The 20,506-nt window shown below is 46.1% G+C and overlaps 1 long non-coding RNA gene across 1 annotated transcript; it reads left to right on the top strand.

Moving 5' to 3' along the window:
* Window positions 1-5,388: 5,388 nt before the first annotated feature.
* On the top strand, window positions 5,389-7,960 carry LOC148118345 (uncharacterized). Its single transcript, XR_015736179.1, has 2 exons — window positions 5,389-5,847; window positions 6,826-7,960. It is a non-coding gene; the product is annotated as an uncharacterized LOC148118345 (long non-coding RNA).
* The last annotated feature ends 12,546 nt before the right edge of the window (window positions 7,961-20,506 follow it).

Genomic DNA, 20,506 nt, shown 5'->3' with positions numbered 1-20,506 from the left:
CCTGTAACATGAGGGGCCGGCTTGTTGGGGTTTCTGTCCCACCCGGTACCCCACAACCGGCAAATCCCAAAGAGAAAATCACACACAGGACTCCATAAGGTTATAAACTGATTGGCCCTTAGCTCTGGCTACTTATTAGCTCTTATAACATATATTACCCCATTATCCTTATCTATTTTAGCCACATGGGCTCAGTACCTTTCTCAGTGTGACAGCTTACATGTTGCCTCTTTGGTGGTCTGTGCAGGAGTGGCAGAGGAACCCCTGCTTCCCAGAATTCTCCTGTTCTCATTGCATCACCTCTACTTCCTGTCTGGTTTTCCCGCCTATACTGCCTGCCTGGCCAATCAGCGTTTTATTAAAATATGATTGACAGAATACAGACAATTCTCCCGCATCAGCCCCCATTCCCTTCTGGGGGTCCTCTCCACTTTCTGGGACTCAACTCCTCAGGTCCAGATTCCTTCCTGCTGCCTTCTTGCGTCTACTCCTCTCCTGCAATTGTGGCAAATGGCCAAAATGTACCTTTCTTTGGAAAGATCAGACTTGCTCAACTTTACTCATTAACATGAAAATATTGGTGATGGGGATTTTGTTGGGTCACAGAGTGCTTACTCGGCACATACAAGGTCCTAGGTTTGATCATGGAACCTCCCAAAGAGCTACCACAAAACATGCCATCCCCAAGGAGAAAAAGAAAACATTCGCTGGAGCCACCCAAATCATGAGGCTGGGCACTGAGAAGGTAAATATAGCAGTACATTTGCTCCCAACTTCCTCCTCCACACTCCTGGGGCACGGTAAGGTCAAGGAGATTGGCTGTGAGTGTTCTTCAAGTGTTTGCTTTCTTCTTCTGTGGCAATACAACTACTGGTTTCAAGCTCAGCTACGGCTGTCTAGAGTGAACACAGTGGTTCGTAATTCCCCTCACAGTTGAGTATATTCCTATCACTAAAGTCTGGCCAAAGGGATCATAGGTGAAAATTGGGCAGTACATTAAAAACCTTTCTACATCTTGCTGTATGGAAGGAAGTTATTGCCACCTTGGACCTGAGGTCAAGGCTCTGCTTGGGAGAGCAACAAGACAGAAGGAACCTGGGCTCCTATCCCTGAAGAACAACTCAATGTGGCTCACTCACCTGGATTTGTAGAAGTAACTGCTTATTTCTTTTTTATGTTTGTTTTAGTTTTGGTTTGTTTGTCCTTTGCTCCAGGATAACTCGTAACAAATATGCAGGTTAACAGCATCCTGTGTGGATATTTTGCTACCACTGAGTCACTTTGAGAGACCCAGGGAGAACGTTCTTTTACCATTTCTGTCTTTGTAACTTCTGCCTGATTTGCTGCATGGCCCAGGGTGAGGATGTGGAATTTTAACAGTCTGGCCCCGCATGAACCAGCAGGAGGAACAAGAAGTCAACGCTTCAAAGAAGTCTGTAACATGAGGGCCGGCTTGTTGGGGTTTCTGTCCTGCCCAGTACCCCCAAAGCCGGGCAAGCCCAAAGAAAATCACACACAGGACTCCATAAGGTTATAAACTGATTGGCCCATTTGGTCAGGCTACTTATTAGTTCTTATGACTTATCTTAACCCATTATTCTGATCTATGTTAGCCACACGGGCTCAATACCTTTTTTAGCTGTCAGCTTACATGTTGCCTCTTCGGTGGTCTGTGCAGGAATGGCTGAGGAACCTTTCTCCTCCCTAGCCTTATCCTATTCTCATTACTCCGCCTCTACTTTCTGTCTGGTTGACCCGCCTATACTTCCTGCCTGGCCAATCAGCGTTTTATTAAAATACATGATTGACAGAATACAGATAATTCTCCCGCACCAGAAGTCCAGCTCAATTTACACCAAATCAAATTCTTCATGGTTACTCTTTGTTAAAAACATAAATTCCCCAAACTGCTCCTTGGGCCTTCTGCTCTCCATGATATAATCAGTTAGTCTGTGTGTATTATAGGTTTTTTTTTGGGGGGGGGAGAGGGAGTCCAGGGGTGATGGGATATGTTCTTATTTTTCTTATCAGTTATAAAGGAAAGTGGTTTAGCTGTTAGGCAGATTAGCAGTGAGAGTATGCAGTTCGTCATATTTTGGATCCTTTGCTGACTCTTGAGGTCCCAGATGCAAATAACCACTTTATAGACTTGCTTTATTTTTATTTTTTGTGGTGCTGGGGTCAGACCCAAGGTCTTAAGCATGAAGGCACATGCTCATCCACAGGGCTATAACCCACTCCCACAGCTGTGTGAAGGCATGTGCTCATCCATGGGGCTACACCCCACTCCCACAGCTGTGTGAAGGCATGTGCTTATCCACGGGGCTACACCCCACTCCCACAGCCGTGTGAAGGCATGTGCTCATCCACGGGGCTACACCCCACTCCCACAGCCGTGTGAAGGCATGTGCTCTTCCACAGGGCTACACCCCACCCCCACAGCTGTGTGAAGGCATGTGCTCTTCCACAGGGCTACACCCCACTCCCACAGCCGTGTGAAGGCATGTGCTCTTCCACAGGGCTACACCCCACCCCCACAGCTGTGTGAAGGCATGTGCTCTTCCACTGGGCTACACTTCCACCCCCACAGCCGTGTGAAGGCATGTGCTCTTCCACAGGGCTACACCCCACTCCCACAGCTGTGTGAAGGCATGTGCTCTTCCACTGGGCTACACTTCCACCCCCACAGCTGTGTGAAGGCATGTGCTCTTCCACAGGGCTACACCCCACTCCCACAGCTGTGTGAAGGCATGTGCTCTTCCACTGGGCTACATTTCCACCCCCACAGCTGTGCTTCGTAGATCTTTGTAGTTTCTTCTAACTGTGTGGGTGGGTTTAGCTAATTTATTTCTGCCTGCAGACTAGGTACATATCTCCCTCTGTTTAAAAAAAGAAAAAGGATCAGGAGGCCCACCCCGTTTATCTGCATCCCCCATAGTTAGGACATGAGCAGACATTCAGAGGTCACGGAAGAGCAGTAAATACAATTCCACATAGATCTGAACCCTTTCAAAGGCCCCAGGTGGGTCTCATCTTTGAGTTCCTCCTCCATGGGCCTGGATATTGGGGAAGGAATGAGGATGAAGGAAGATCAGAAGATGTGAGAGTCAGCTTAGAACAAGGGAGTCTGGCTCTGGAAACTGCAGAATTGATTTCTGCAAAAGAAAACAAAGCTTTTTTTCCTTTTTTCTCCTCCTAAGTGAACCCACATTGATTTTATATCATGAAGTTAAAGGGAACTCTAGCTCCGATACTCAAGTCTCTCAGTATGATGGCTACCATGGCTATGGTGCTTTTGTTAGCTGATGGAATATATTCTTAGATGCTGGACTTTTAATATTCCCCCAGGACTTTATTTGTTTTAGAATATCTTTATCTGTAGAAAGTCTTCTTGTCCACGTGTGAGTTTTTTCCGTTTTCTTTGTCTTTCGACTCTTTTTTTTTTTAGAAAGTAATTTTATTAAATTATAAAAGTTTCCATTTCCGCCCCTCCTCCCAACATCCTCCCACTCCCCCCACTCCCTCTCCTCCTCCTTCTTCGTCCCTAAGGGCAGTCAGGGTTTCCTGCCCTGTGGGAAGTTCAAGTTCCTCCCCCCTCCCTCCAGGTCCAGGAAGGTGAGTATCCAAACAGACTGGATCCCCAAAATCCAGTATATGCAGAGGAAACAAGTCCCAGTGTCATTGTCAATGGCTTTTCAGAAAGACTCTGGGCCAGCCACATTCAGAGAATCCGGCCACATTCAGAGAATCTGGTTGAATCACGTCCTTGTTCAGTCCCAGTCCAACTGGCCTTGATAAACTCTCATTAAATCCGTCCCCTTGTATCAGTGGGTGATAGCATCCCTCGCAGTCCTTATTTCCTTTTTCATTTTCTTCGTCCTTCTGCTCCTCATTTGGACCTTGAGGGGCTCAGTCCGGTGCTCCAATGTGGGTCTCCGTCTGTATCGCCATCCATCGCCAGATGAAGGATCTATGGTGATTGTTTTCACACACGTTTCAACTAGGGAGTCACTTGAGAACATTAATATTACTTTGCAAGACTGATTTATTTGTCCCTGAACTGCTGCAAGGACAACTTACATTTCTTTGTTCTGCCTTTGAATAGCCTGGCTGTTTCTAAGTCATCCAATGGCCTGGGCTCGCTGTCTCCATGGCACCTATTTGGAGACATTCAGATGGCTGCACCATTAATTTTAGATTACATGATCATGTGCACTATTGATTTCCAATCTCTCCTACGCCTACTCTGGTGGTTTAACCCAAAACTTCAAGAAGAGACTAAAATCTACCTAGAAAATCATCCCCTGGATGTTATTAACACTTCCTTAAAGACATTGCTATGTTTTGAGTCAGTGTCCCCCTCACAATTTGAATGTTTGTTCCTTAGTTGGTGGCACTATCTTGAGGGACCATAGATGTAGTAGGAAGTGGGGTTTAGCAGCTAGAAGTAGGTCACTAGAAGCAGGCCTTTGAAGGCCCCTTGTTCCAGCCTTGCTTTCTGCTTCCTGGTCCACTGTGATGAGAGCTTCTGCCACGAACTCTTGCTAGCATGAACTGAGCTGCTCCATGATACATTCTATGCCTTGATTGACGGAACCCTCTGAAGCTGTGGACCAAGGCAGACCCTTCCTCCTGTAAGTGGTTCCTGTCAGGCATTGGCAGAGTAACACAAAAGTAACCTGCCCGTTAGTGAGCGGCTTTGCAGACAGCCACTTAACTCTGGCTACTCAGCCTCTGCCATGGCAAACACTCCTGCGAGACCAGGTGAGTTCCTGAAGACTGTGGGAAGGACTTCTGAGCATAAACACCAAGAATAAACAAAGCACAGGTCTATGCAATTGTGGTTTTCTTCTTAAAATTACACACATACACACAGTACATGTATATGTATTATGCGCATATATGCTACTGTGTGTGTGTGTGTGTGTGTTTGTGTGTGTGTAGGTCAGAGAGCAATTTCAGTTTCTCTTTCTCCCATATGGGTCCTGGGAATCAAACTCTGGTCTTCAGGTTGACTGCAAGTACCTTTACCCAGTGAGCCATCTCGCAGGTCCAATTCTAGCTTTCTTTCCTTCAAAGTTTATTGGCATAAAAAGTTTTGAGGTCCAGAAACTTTACAAAAAATGAGAATAAATCTTAATCTTCAATAATAGGCAACATATTAAATTAATTTTTGAAGTATGTGGCTAAAAGTGATGGGCACACGGTTCTGATGATTTTTATTCAACTTTATCCTCCTATTTCTTTGTATCCCTTTACTCACCTTGACACTCATGACTCATCTCATATTCATATAATCCACGGTGCTTCTGATAAGTTTTCTGTATTGTTCGTTTATTGTGTCTTAATTTCTAATTAATATAATTCTTGGCTGTGGAGGGTCGGACCACATTCTCCATTGCTTCTAGGAACAAAGGTAGAGATTGACCTCTGTGACCCCAAGGTGTGGCGGCACACGTCTTTAATCTCAGCGCACGTGCTTTGTAACTCTCTACCGCTGCGTCCCTGCCTACTCCCGAGGTTTCACCTGGGACTGGGAGCAGTCAGCCAATCCGGGAATGACACGTCCAGGGCAGGGTCTGTTTCCTTTATAAGGGATGGGTTCCATCTTATCTGGGTCCCCACGGCCGTGTTGGCTTATGCTCTGCTCCCAAGAGACATAAAGCTATTCTGCAGAAGGATCCTAGTGTTCCGTGTGGTTCTTGCTGGCGAGACGGTAGCGCGGGACATCTGGTGCCGAAGCCCTCGGGACGCCGAGGAATCTTGACCACCGCACCGACGGGGATCTCTTGGATTCACTTTGGATTCAGGAAGGATTCAGAACTGCAGGGTCTGCATATCAGAGAGGTAATGTCTGTTCCTGGATTTTTCGGTTTTGAGCTCGACTTGTCTCCGCATTGGGAAGGTTTCATACAGGCTTTGATGCTTATCTTAGCAATTCTCTTATTTTCCATCAAAAATTGCTTAAAAGATGAATCTTGCCAAGCGGTTGTTGCAAGGGCGGAGGAAATTCAGAACAGAATATCAGAAACTGAATGCAGTGGGAGGTTAGACGCGCGCGTGAGAGAAAAAATTAAGGAAAAAGGACCCTCCAGGAATTCTAAGGAAGTAGAAATGGGGGAGAATATTGGCCCACAAGGCCAAAAGTTTTCTGCAGGAGAAGAGGAAGGAGAAATGGATACAGAGGAGGAAGTAGAATTAGCCAACGGCAGGGCCATGAGGTTATCCCAAACGGTCCATCCGCCTCATTATAGGCTACACCTTCCCTCAATTGCCCCTTCGGCGCCTCCTTATGAGGAAAGCCTTGGGCCAAAGACCTTTTCATTTATCCCTGATAAGGTCAAGAGAAAGCTACACTTGGCTTTCCCCGTTTATGAAGGGGAAAACGGGCGATTACATGCACCTGTGGAGTACAATCAAATCAAAGAATTAGCAGAGTCAGTCAGAAAGTATGGAGTGACTGCTAATTTTACCTTAGCCCAGTTGGATAGATTGGCCTTGTCTGCCATGACTCCAGCGGACTGGGAAACAGTTGCAAAAGCATCGCTCATCAGCATGGGTCAATATTTGGAATGGAAAGCGCTGTGGCACGAGGCAGCCCAGGAACAGGCCAGAGCTAACGCTCAGGCCTTAACTCCAGAACAACAGCAATGGACATTTGACCTCCTGACTGGGCGAGGGCACTATGCCGCTGCCCAGACAAACTACCCTTACGGCGCCTACCGCCAGATAGCCGATACAGCTGTAAGTGTGCTTTCTAATGAATGGAAAGGCCCGGATCCCATCTTATTGAGATCCAGGGGAGCTGTTTGTGTTTTCCCACAGGATCAAGAAAGCCCATTCTGGCTGCCAGAGCGATTGACCCGAACAGTGAAGAGTGATCCACAACACACGGATTCGCCTGAGGACCTGGCTGCTGTTCCTCTTGTCATTTTGCGGATGGATGACAGAGCACCGATGGAGGACACTCTCAGCCTTCCTGAAGTTGTTACCAGTCAACCATAGGATGGCCGTGTCTCCCCGATTTTTTACAACCAATAAGACTCTGGGCCCCCTCCCTACTGTCCTAGAGATGATTTATAAGCTTGGCCGTAGGACTTCAGTCCTGGGCCGTGTCTCTCATTCCCCTACTTCAAAGAATGGGTGGGGGTGGAAATGTTTTGGAACAGTCCTATGCTATGGATTAGTGTTTTTCCTATGGATGGTCTGCTGACTCAAATCCCAAAATTGTAGGGACAAAGTGGTTATTGCACAAGCGCTGGCTGCCCTGAAACAGGGGGCCTCTACTGATGTGTGGTTATCTAAAGCAGTAGGGTTTAAGCCAACCAGCTCCTGCACCCCTAGGACTGTGGTCCATTGCACAGGGTGGAGTGCTTGGCTTAGCTAGCCCTGAAGGTTGTCGAGCTGAAGAGCATCGCACAGAGAATGGCCCTCTCTGAGAGATAAGTCGCTCTGCTTAAGGGTTTTCTGCTGTATATTCCCTTTCCCAGAAAAATGGCAGAGGGCAGGCCGGATAGGTTCCAGGTGTCATGAGCCTAGGGACAGATTCCGTGTAAGCCCATTTTTATGTTTTCATTTTGGGAAGTGCGACCTCTATCTTTACCTTCCTAGGGAGTTGCCTTTCTGCAAAGAAGTAAAAAAAGGGGGATATGTGGAGGGCCGGACCACATTCTCCATTGCTTCTAGGAACAAAGGTAGAGATTGGACCTCTGTGACCCCAAGGTGTGGCGGCACACGTCTTTAATCTCAGCGCACGTGCTTTGTAACTCTCTACCGCTGCGTCCCTGCCTACTCCCGAGGTTTCACCTGGGACTGGGAGCAGTCAGCCAATCCGGGAATGACACGTCCAGGGCAGGGTCTGTTTCCTTTATAAGGGATGGGTTCCATCTTATCTGGGTCCCCACGGCCGTGTTGGCTTATGCTCTGCTCCCAAGAGACATAAAGCTATTCTGCAGAAGGATCCTAGTGTTCCGTGTGGTTCTTGCTGGCGAGACGGTAGCGCGGGACACTTGGCATTACAAATAAAAACTTTAAAAATGATCATTTGGCCTCAAGTCAGAAACTGAGAGTCATTTAATTACTTAGTTTGATTTTGAAAGGTCTTACAAACATGAAAACTTTGTTTCAATTTAGATATGCCTTAAAAAGTAATTTGAGACAAAACAGAAGAGCCATAAATAAAACCTCCCCTAAATCCTGATCTGTGTGCTGTAACACAGCTGTCATTGTTGTATCTTCCTGCCTGGTTGGGGTTTGCACATGTCCAGAGTTGAAGCTTCTTCATGATACTCCATTATACCATCATGTTACTTCTCAGTTACAAGGTGATGGCAACACAGTGTGTGTTTATCAGTACCATGGGGTCTTACTGTGTACACAAGGCTGGCCTTGAACTCTTCAACTTTGAACCAAAGCCTCCAAATTGTAGAACTACAATGTAGCTTGAATAAGAAAAACCCAGAGACAGATACTAGGGTTCAAGGTGAAGATCCAAAAAGCAGAGCTGCCAACCACTAGAGAGACCTTTTATCTCTACATTTTGTTTGTTTATTTTGTTTTTGGGGTTCAACCTGAAATGAGACCTACCTGCTCCTGGCAGCACCAATCTTCTTCAGAGAAGATGATGAACATCGAAGAAAGTCTACATTGAGTTTCTTTGTGGCAAAAGTAAGCCATTGGGAAAGAAAATGCCCGTCTTGACTGCAGACAGTATGCTGTCCTAATTGGACAAACAGGAAAAAAATGACTGCCAAACATTGTCAAGACAAGGAGGGCCAGCCCTTCAGAATATCCTGCTTCACAGAAATGTCTATCGGCTACACTAGGCCTATAGGCTGAAGATGGATGCCCCAGCATTACAGAGGAACTGGGTGACTGTCCAGGCAGCCAGTTGCTTCTGTCATTTCTCAGACTTTTTGGAAGTCACTTGCTGCACTTCCTGCTTCCTCAGTTAATGTTATTTCTTTCTTGGGTCTCTGAGGGAGTCAAAGGCTAGATTGTTATAGTTTTCCTTGTTTACCAGATGCAGAAAGAAAGTTATGATAGAAAGTAAATTAGGTATAAGACTTTGGACTCCCCAAGATAGGATAGATATGGAGTATTTTCTCTGAATTTGTCAAATACAAATGGAGTAGACATTTTTGATATATTTATTGCCTGTATATATTGTACTTATATTATATAATTTTTCTTGTATTAGTTATAGTCTTCTTTTTTATTTTAGACAAAAAGGGGAGATGTAATGATATTTTATTTGTATTTTAATAAATAAAGCTTGCCTGAAGATCAGAATGCAAAGCTAAGCCACTAGGGGCCAGGGAGTGGTGGCACCCACCTTTAATCCCAGGACTTGGGAGACAGAGTCAGACGGATCTTTTTGAGTTCAAAGCTACCCTGGGCTGCACAAGATTGATCTAGATCCAGGTGGTGGTTCACACCTTTAATCCCAGTATTTGGGAGTCACACACCTCTTTAATCCCAGCATTAGGGAGGTAGAGACAGGAGTGATATGGCTGGGCAGAGAGAAGAATATAAAGTGGAAGAGACAGGACCTCACTGGAGTGTGGAGTCTGAGGATTCACGGAGACTGGATCTCACCCGTTTAGTTAAGGAAAACTACTCCCCCCCCACCCCCCAATACTTTTAAAGGAAAAGGTCGTTCTGTGTGAAACTTAGATCAGTGCAGCCAAGCACAATCTGCTAGAGTGGAGCAATCCCCCTTGTAATTACACACATCCTCCTATTGCTTTTATTTGCTCTGTGAGCTGTAGTTGGAATTCAGGCCTCCAACTGAACACTAGAGGGTACTCCTGGCTGCAGAATAGCTTGGTCCTTTCTTCTTTATTTCTCCTTAGCATTGTCTCAGAGAAATTGACAGGCGCACCAGTACACATGACTTAATGAATGTCGCTTCACTGAGCCCCAGGCATGATGCTCCCTGAGGCTCTGAAATGCCAAGGGATGCTGATGTGCAGCCCCTGGAGACTCCTGCCTTTTCCTTTGCGTTTAGTCATGCACTGCTTGGGTGTTCTTTTCAAGAACAAAGATATCCAAAGTATAGCCATTGGAGGAGATGGTGATGATGCTTAAACAGACAAAAACAAACAAAACCCCAGGCAGTGCCCACGAGGAATCTGTTGGGCATACCCACTAGAATTGCTCAAGTGCCAGCTCCCGGACTTTGATGTTTGGAGATTTCCATGTCAGTTTGGACTGTAACAAGGGCTGCATCCTGAGGGTGCCGATTTAAGACCCGTATGGGAAGCAGGAATAGACACAGAGGCCCTTGGGAGGGATGGAAAACGAAGGAGATGGAAACAGCCCAGGGCCCCTGGAGCCAGGACTACAGGAAGCGAAGAAGCCACGTGGCTCTTCTTCAAAAAGGATTAGAGCAATATTTGTCCCGAATCTAGGTAGCCTGCTTCTCAGAGGAACTCAGAAGTCGTGATCTCATTAGCCCTAAAGGCAGCTCTGTGAAGACAGCTCCCTTGGCGACACCTTGTTTCCCGACAGGAAATCAAGTCTCCAAAAAGCGAAGGCGGAGGCAGAGCCATGCGTAGTCTTATGTAACAAGCTGACTGTGTCCAATCCTCTCCGGGCTGTCTGTGGCTTCAGAGAGGCTCCGCGCCCCACATGTTTTAACCCCACACGGCCTCCAAAGTCTACAACCTTTTTTTGTGCTGTCTGCCAATTTTCTCTCGGTTCTGTCCTCAAACACATCGCGGCCTCTCCTATACAAAAGTCTCCCCGAAGCTCCACCCGCAAAGGTCTGGAGTCAGCTTCCTGCCTGTGTCCTTTCAACAGCCGGGAAACATGGTTCTTTTCAAAAGTAAAAGATTTCAAAGAATGCTAGAAGTCTAGCTGCTGATGTGAACTTTAGTTTGGGCAAAAAATAGGACGATTGCTCAAAAGATTAAAAGTAACAGTGGAAAACTTTCCAAACCAAAGGTATTAGAGACCATTGGAAGTAAACTTACAACTACCAAAAGCAAATATCTCTAAGATAGGCATAGAAAAATGTCTAGTGGTACGGCGGTTTGAATGGAAATGGCCCCATAGGTCCTTAGGGAGTGGGACTGTTGGGAGGTGTGTCCTTGTTGGAGGAAGTGTGTCACTAGGGGATGTGCTCGAAGTTTCAGAAGCTCAAACCAGGCCCGGTGTTGTTCTCTTTTCTTGCTGCATTAGGATCTGGATGTAACTACCTTTCAGCATCATGTCTGCCCACCATGAGGGTAAAGGACTACTGGGGCCAGCTAACCCCATCCCCTGCTGTATGTAATAAACACATTGAGGTTCCAGGTAGCAGCAGTTAGAAAATCCCACCCAGTCTCAACTTCATTCTCTGCGTGTCTATGGTCTATCTTTTCTCCATTCCCTCTCTGCCTTGAGCCAGGGTTCTAGGACCCAAGCTGCACAGGTCACTGCAGCAGTAGATACTGGAGGGAAGATCATTAGAGGTTGTTGGGTGTCCTTATCTATCACTCTCCACTTTATCCCTTTGAGACAGAGCCTCTCATTGGGCACAGAGCTCGTCTGGTAGCTGGTGAGCCCCAGTGACCCTCCTGTCTCCACCCCCACAGTGCTGGGGTGGTGTGGGACAATTCTGTATTCTGTCAATTATGTTTTAAATAAACACTGATTGGTCAGTTAGCCAGGCAGGAAGTATAGGTGGGACAACCAGACAGGAAGTAGAGGCAGGACAATGAGAACAGGAGTATTCTGGGAAGAAGGACTCTTCGCTCAGTCCTGCCCAGATCACCAGAGAAGCAGAATGTGACCTGCCCTGCTGAAAAAGGTACTGAACCATGTGGCTAACATAGATAAGAATAATGGGTTAATATAAGTTGCAAGAGCTAATAAGAAGCCTAAGCTAATGGGCCAATCAGTTTGTATCTAATGTAGACTTTTGTGTGATTCTTTGCAGTTTAATGGCTGCGGGAACTGGGTAGGACAGAAACCCCGACAAGCAGGTCCTCAAGTTATACTGGGGTTAATAGGTATACATACAAACCACTCCTTGCCTTCTGTGTGGATGCTGGGATACAAACTCAAATCTTCATGCTGATGTGTCGAATGCTCTTACACACTGAGCCATCTGTGTGGCTCCAGATGGTAATTTCCTATTTCATTTTATGAATAGCATACAGCACTGTAAAGATATAAGGCTAGCTTGCTCCAGGGAATTTCCTGTACAATTCATACTAAAGTTATTGGTCAGAGAGTCTGGCTTTTGGACTGAAGATACGTTTCTACTCTGCCCTCAGGAAGTGTTACAAAACCAGAATGAGTTACGGACAATTCTATGCCTTCCTGGAGATTCTAGGAAGAGGAACTTGAAACTCATGAAGCCTGAGATACCACTTATACAGAATGACCTTCTCCCAAGAGCCTATGAGCTCTATTCATAGGGCCATGCCTATTAAAAGTAAAGTCCAGTGCTCGAGTCTTAATGGGCACGAACATGAATGTATGCATGAGTATCTATCTAGTTTGTTCAACATACATTGGAATGCATGGTTACCTGTCTTTTAGAATCTATGTTCTATGAGTGTAGTCTACCACCATGCTAGGTGTTTGCAGGTGCCGTGTTACATTTGGTGATTGGCAGTCTGGACCCATTGAGTCAGAAGTCCAGCGTGCAGTCGCAGGTGTGTGTGTGTGTGTGTGTGTGTGTGTGTGTGTGTGTGTGTATGTGTGTGTGCTTTAGTAGATCTTCCATGGTGTCCCAAGCACCTGCATGATTTCCATCAGCATTGCTGCTGTACTTGATTTCCTTCCTTCCTGGGTGACTCAAGTTACAGTCCTCGGCTCCCCACTAAGTTTCACCTTATCAGCCTTGGCTCATTGCTCTGACTCATCAGTGTCTCTTTGATCATGGTCTGTCATTCGTTATACAAACTGTCTCCTCTCAGACTTGTGTCCCGTGCTAATTAGACAAGCACACCTTCTTCGTCCTCATGTGAGTTATGGAAAAACATGGGGAAACTTCAAAGGGTTAGGACCAAAATGGATTCATCAATTAGCACCAGGAAATAAAACAAGCTGGGAAAAAGAATTTAGCGAGCTGTTATCTCCTCACCAGTGTCATTTAGAGGGAGATGCCACCAGGACACAGCTAGGAGATTTAATTTGTACTTCCGTTTCTGCCAATTAGTATTTTTGTGACCTTGGGAAAGACACTTAGTCTTTCTGGATTTCATTCCATGGGGGTAGGGGACCGCTGGTGCCTTGGGCTGACCCTTTCCTCTTGTGGTTTCTTTTCTGGGTCTGCCTCAGTAACAGCCCTTCCTCCATAGCTTCCCTGTGCTCAAGGCCAGCATACCCAGATCACCTGCTCCTTTAAGGTCAGCCAGGGCAAGGAAGAAAAAATAGGGAAGAACCCGACAGGAAACAGAAGGAATACTATCCGTTCAAGAAGAATTTGATGGGTTTCTGTTACCTGCCCATAAATCTCTGTTCTGGATTGTGGAGATACAGATTGTAGAGATACAAGAGCAACCTCTGTGCTGGGGCTCATGATCTATAGTTGATGAAGGGAAGCGGAAAGACATAATCAGATTCACCGCTATGGAAAATGTCTGGGGAAAAAGAAAGTCTGTTAAAGGGATTGGACTGTGGATGGGTGATTGCTATTTTAGGTTGGGCACGAGAGGAAAGTCTCTAAGAATCTAACACAAGCAGAACTCAGACCAGCATGTAGGAGAGCTATGGGGGATGAGCCTTGCCGACTGCCAGAGGGAGAAGTTTTTAGGTGGGGGAACATCCTGTGTGGTCTGGGAACAACAGAGCCACATGAGGAGGAAGATCCGATCAGGAAACGATGAAAGAGAAGAGGCGGCTGAGGGCTCCCACAATGCCTGGACCCTCGTCTGCATGATGGAGACTTGGAACTTCACTCTGAGATGAGCGAGAAGTCGCTGCAGAGTCTCTGAACAGAGGGGTAGCATGGCCTTAATTAAATATTTAAAGGCTCAAATGGAGGCTGCAGTGTAGTGAGAGCTGTTTCTTGTGGCAGGTGTGGGAGACCGGAGGCCTGACCTAAGGGCCTTAGATTAGGGTAGGGAATGAGGAGTGAAAGTCTCTAGATTGGGGTGTACCTGCAGGGGTAGTCGGCAGATATATGGTGAACAGAATGGAAGGATGAATGGAGAAAAAGGGGGGCGGGGAGAGAGAGATGAAGAAAGAGACAGAAAGTCAGAGACAGACAGACAGACATGCACACAAGCACACGAGAGAGAGAGAGACAGAACGATAGAGCTGGAGACAGACACAGACAGACAGACATATGCATATACACACACACACACACACACACACACGAGAGAGAGAGAGAGACAGACAAAAAGATAGAGCTGGAGACAGACAGGTAGACAGACAGACAGACACACATACACAAACACACACATACACAGAAGAGGGGGGAGAGACAGAGACAGAACCCAAGAATCTAAACCAAAGGAGATGCAAGATTCTCATCCGAGCAAAGGGAATGATGGATGGAGTTGCTGTTTGTCAAGACGGAAAGGTCTGGGAGTGGACGTGAACTCGATCTTGGAAATGTGAGGTCCGAGATGGCTTTTCAATGTTGGAATGAGTCAGAGTTTGATTTATAAATGGAAACCACTGTGGCTGTGTCAAGGAGACTTGATATCCCACAGAGAAGTACTTCAGAATTGAACATACATATGTCTCCAAGTCCTGATATTTGTTTTTAGTTCTGCACAGTCTCTATATTTGCCACCGACTGAAGGCTGGTTTTCCCCATTAGAAGCCCGACTTTCTTCAACTGTGATTTTAACGGGGAGGTCTCCATCACAGCATTTCTGCCAGAGGCAGGCTGATGCCACCGCTGATGGCATTCTGAGCTTTTCCTAGTCCACAAGCAGAGTCTTTGGCAGCTTCTCTGTCCATTTGGATGGCTACTGCTGTGGCCTTATTTACAGAGTGGGGGTGAGTGAGAACCCTAGATGGTCTCCAGAGAGGTAGCCACCTCCCCAGGTTCCCCATGGTGATTCCGAAGAGCCCTCCCTTCCTCTCCACCTTTCTCCGTTGGCTGTGGAAGTCAAGCACACATTTTAGACTGAGAATTACACTGAGGTTTCAGTAAGGGAAGAATCAACCCGCTGACATCCGTTCTGTGAGCGAAGGGGTTGGTTAACACTAAGGCAGCATTCCAAGATTCTGAATACCAAGGGCCATAGGGCAACAAGAATGTAGGGAAGAAGCCAAACTAAACCGCGGTTATGTCTTGGATTCACTCTGAGAATTCATTCTGTAGCTAGCAATAAGATTTTTACATTAGATGCTGCCCGCGGTATCAACAAAACCGTGTCTCTGTCTCAGAGAGTTGGAGCTCATAGCAAGTTCCCTGCGGGTTTCTTTTCCTTCCTTTTATCCTCCGTGAAGGTGTTAATGAACAGTTAATTGCTTAAGGGTGGGCTTGCTGACAAAGAAGAATAAAGACAGGAAAGCAGCCACAACAGGTTTAAAAACTGAGAATAGAGAACTATAAATGCAAGTTTCCGCTGAGCCTTGGGTAAAAGGAATTAAAGGAGTTCCTTGCCTCTGGCTCCTTCCCAGTGTTCCCCCCCCACCACTTCTATCTTTCCCCATTCCTTTAGTTTTGCCACAGCTGTTGGGGTTTTTATTGAAGACCTCCAGAGGAGAAAGTTCCATGACCTGCTTATCTGACTGGTTATTAAGGGAAAGAGCTGGTGGGTTGGTGCAGAGGGACTGAGCTTCCTAAGCAGGCTGCCTTCCAGCTTTGAGCCCATTGCTGAGAAGCTGAAGGCAAGCAGAGGACCTGAGCCAGAGCTGTGCATTAGGTTAATTAATATTTGTGGTCCTGACATGATGCTCTTCTTGGTACCCAGGAAAGAAGGGGTGGGAGTGGGTGGGACGAAGGGAGGGAGGGAGACAGATGGGAAAGGGAGGGAGAGAGGGAAGGAGGAAGGGAGGGAGAGAGGGAAGGAGGAAGGGAGGGAGGGAGACAGACAGGGAGGAACAGACAGACAGACGAGGGGGAGGGGTTCCATTCCCTTGACAGTGAGACAAAGCCACACTAAGGGCGTCTAAGCAGGAGAAGCAAGCAGAGACGAACATCTGGACCCCGGACTTCTGCAGAAGGCTTGCCCTGTCCATCTTCAAATTCCCTAAAGCCTTCTTTCTTCATGCCTGTCCTCTCTGACACATAATTTTTTTTTTTCCTCTTTAAACTGTGAAAGCACACACGCAGTGCCCACCAGACAGCGACTGGAACCCACATTGGCAGGGTGGCCCGAGAGCGCAGGCTCAGTATCAAATCATCGTGTGCTGTGTGTGACTCACTGCCTCTAAGTGTTGCCACCATCCGAGTCGGCCATCGGCCCATCCATTATCTGTGGCTTGTCTCATCCTCCTAAGCCTATTACATTAGCTCATCTCTTCTTGCCCAGTTGACATCCGGTCCTCTTCCTTTGTTGGAGCCCCCGGAACTGTCTGCATTACCTCCTCATGGGCTCAGCGCCCTGTGCACCGTCATCCGCAGATAATATTAACATGCTGTTTACACTCCCCTGGATCACTAATCCAAATGTTAAATGAGTCAGAAGGTGACACTTGGCACTCGCCGTCTGCAGCGTGTTGACATTTGCCACGGCCGCAAACGGTTCATCCTCTTAAAGCAGGCGCTTGTCAAAACTGGACCCGTTCAAACCTGAATGGCACCGTGTGTGACAGCATCGCTCTTGGTAGCCATAACCTCTGGTCATAGCCACCCATCCTAGTGACCTGTGGGACAGTCAGAGAACGGACCAGAGTCCGGGAGTAAGGAGCAAGGGAATGCTAAGATCCCAGGTGATGCTGCCAGGTTGGCGGGCTCGGCTGTCTGGATACTTGGACCCTGTAGGCAAACACCAGCGCTCTGCAGTATCCTCAGGACCAGGGGGTGTGGGTGTGCTAGCACAGGCTAGCTCTGCTGAGTTATTTGAAATGCAAAATAAAAAAAAAAGCCTCAAAAAAAAAAAAGCCTATTTGGCTTCCTTGATTACTGTGATGAAATAGTCACTTAGGCCTCCACACAGTTTAGAGCTGATGGATTCTGTTTTCCTGGCTGGACTGCTGGGCATTGATTTGTGCTTCTCTCTCTCTCTCTCTCACTCTTTTTTTTTTAAAATATTTATTTATTTATTATGTATACAATATTCTTTCTGTGTGTATGTCTTCAGGCCAGAAGAGGGCACCAGACCTCATTACAGATGGTTGTGAGCCACCATGTGGTTGCTGGGAATTGAACTCAGGACCTTTGGAAGAGCAGGCAATGCTCTTAACCTCTGAGCCATCTCTCCAGCTCCCTCTCTCTCTCACTCTTACAGATGGAATCCAAGATCTTTCACGTGCAAACAAGACATTCTTATTTTTCAAATGATGGCACAGCATTTTAGAAATTAAGTTATTTTGATTAATTTTTTTTTCTCGACGCCTGGTGGTGGTGGTGGCACATGCCTTTAATTCTAGCACTGGGGAGGCAGAGGCAGGTGGATCTCTGTGAGTTCAAGGCCAGCCTGGTCTGCAAGAGCTAGTTCCAGGACAGGCTCCAAAACTACAGAGGAACTCCATCTTGGAAAAAAAAAATTAAAAAATTATTCTTAAATCTTTCCATTCACTTACTCTCTTCTTCATTTGCTTGACTATTGTTTTCTTTTTTTTTCATTTTTAAATTGTGTGTGTGTGTGTGTGTGTGTGTGTGTGTGTGTGTGCGCGCGCGCGTGCTGCACGCAGGGCCACAGAGGCCAGAAGAGGGTGTTGGATTCCCTGGAACTGGAGCTACAGGTGGTTGTGACCCACCTGATGTTGGTACTGGGAAGTGAACTCCCGTTCTCTGCTAGAGTGCTGCATGCTCTTAACTGCTGAGCCATCTCCTTGGCTTTATTTCTTGATAGGAAATTCTGTTTTTTCCTGAGCAATTGACTTTACTCTCTCTGTGTATGAATGTGTGTTTCCCCTTGAACTATGCTCACTGGTGGAATAGAAGCACGGATTCTTCTTGTCTTTGATTTATAATTTTGCTGTGAATCATCTCTCCTCTTCTTTCATTTTCCTTCATTCTTTTATTTTTTTTTTCCTTTTTCCAAGACAGAGTTTTTCTGTGTAGTCCCACTGTTCTCAGACTTACAGAGGCCTGCCTCTGCCTCTCAGGTACTAGGATTAAAGGTGTGCACCACCACCACCCAACTTCTCCTGTCTTTCCTTGTACCGAGGATTTCCGCAGAGCTTTGTGCATGTTAAATGTTTACTAGCAGGAGCGACACCCTTGACCCCCCCCTTTTTTTGCCTGCAGACCCCAAAACTTCATGCTTTAGGTATTATTTCTTGGGAGAGCTGAAATTTTACTTCAAAATATCCTAATGTGAATCTCTCTCTCCCCCTCTATCTCTCCACTTTCCCTCTCCCTTTCTTTTCTCTCCTCTTCCTCCTCTCTCCTTTCCCCTTTCCTCTCTCCTCTCCCCTTCCCTCCCCTTTCCCTTTCTCCCTCTCTTTGTTTATACCTGAGACAATATTTACTATGTATTCCAGGCCAGTCTTAATCTCATAGTCCCCATGTCTCAGCTCCCTGAGTGCTGGGATTCCAAGCATATGTCACTATACCAGTGGTTTTTACACTTTTAATAGACCTTCAGAATGAGCTATATTCCTTTCCATTTTTTTTTAAATCAGAGGTAGAAAACAGACATAGACATAAATAACATCCATTTAAGGGACAAAGTAATCAGTGACAGCGTGTTGCTGGCTGTGGCAGTGATGCAAGCCTACCCCAGGGGCCTCTGCTTCTGTGGAGCCCTAGAAGTTACACAGTTTGGGCTAGAAACCTTGAAGCAGGAAAAGAGGGCATTAGAATACGAAGCCACACATGCACACACGTATAACCTTGGATCCATTTCCTGTAAAAGGCTGTCATCTAAGCACAAGGAAGCAAAGAATCTATCTTTATGAACTTTCCAGTATTTAGTTAACTATGGTTGATAATGTCAGCCATCAAATTAAACACTCTTGCTGAATTTATAACAGTAAATTCTCATCAATATGTATTGAGAATTATTATGATAATGATCCTCAATAATTACCCCATCAACCCAATCCTCTTAGAAAAGTTAAGTAAGGCAAGCTTTTTGAGGCTATTCAGCTCAGGGGAGAAAGACTTAGGGTCTCATCTTGTTTGACCCCCAAAGTCTGAGCTATCACCACTACTCTGATTGTTTGGGCATTTGAAGATAAATCAGACGGGCTCACTCCCAAGGCTCTTATGATTAAATGGGAGTGAAGAGGAATTCGAGTCAGTGCATCTTAAGGGTTCATACTACGACAGACGTATGCCCAGAGATCACTAGGCATGAAGAGGATATGCTGGATTCAGTGTAACGAAGGGTATTGAATCAGGATAGAGGGAAGGGACATTGAGCTTTTTTTTTTTAAAAAAATGATTTATTTAACTTTTATTTTTATGTGTGTAACATGAAGGGCCGGCTTGTTGGGATATCTGTCCCACCTGGCACCCCATAACCGGCAAGTCCCAAAGAAAATCAATCACACAGAAATCTCCATAAGATTATAAACTGATTGGCCCATTTGGTCAGGCTACTTATTAGCTCTTATAACTTATGTTACCCCATTATCCTTATCTACGTTAGCATATGACTCCGTACCTTTCTCAGCTGGGCAGGGTACATGCTGTCTCTTCGGTGGTCTGCATAGGAGTCGCTGAGGAAGCTTTCTGTTTTCCCAGAATACTCCCAGGCTCTTTGCTCCACCCCTACTTCCTGTCTGGCTTTCCCGCCTATACTGCCTGTCTGGCCAATCAGCGTTTTATTAAAATATGATTGACAGAATACAGATAATTTCTGTAGTGAGGGAGCTGCGGGCAGGCCTGCTTTTCGCCTCACCTGGCTCCCACACGGATAGCTTAGTCCCAGAAATAACAACACACAAATATTATTCATTTAAGCACTGCCTGGCCCATTATCTCTAGAGAGTTAGTTACTGACTAACTCTCATATCTTGATATTAACCCATTTCTAATAATTTGTGTAGCACCACGAGGTGGTGGCTTACCGGAAAAGATTTAGCATGTCTGACCTGGTGGCTGGCTCCATGGCGTTTGGCTCATAGCCCTCTTCCCAGCATTTTGTTCTGTTTACTCCGCCTACCTAATTTTCTGTCCTATCAAGGGACCAAGGCAGTCTCTTTATTGACCAATGAAAATAATACAATAGACAGATAACCCTCCTCCATCATATGTGCTTTGGTGTGAAGGTGTCAGATCTCATGGAACTGCATTTTCAGACAGTTGTGAGCTGCCATGTGAGTGCTGGGAATTGAACCCCGGGCCCTTTGGAAGAGCAGTCAGTGCTTTTAACTGCTGAGCCACCTTTCCCACTCTGATCTGGGTTTTAAAGATGTGTGTGAGCCCTAATCTGTGGACTTTGTGACTGTTACCATACTTGAAAAGAAATTTACCCATGTGGTTAATTGA

This window comes from Myodes glareolus, chromosome 23 (assembly GCF_982192425.1).
Source record: "Myodes glareolus chromosome 23, mMyoGla1.1, whole genome shotgun sequence".
NCBI lineage: Eukaryota > Metazoa > Chordata > Mammalia > Rodentia > Cricetidae > Myodes > Myodes glareolus.
The sequence above is the reverse complement of the archived record's forward strand: the minus strand, read 5'-3'. Positions and strand labels throughout refer to the sequence as shown.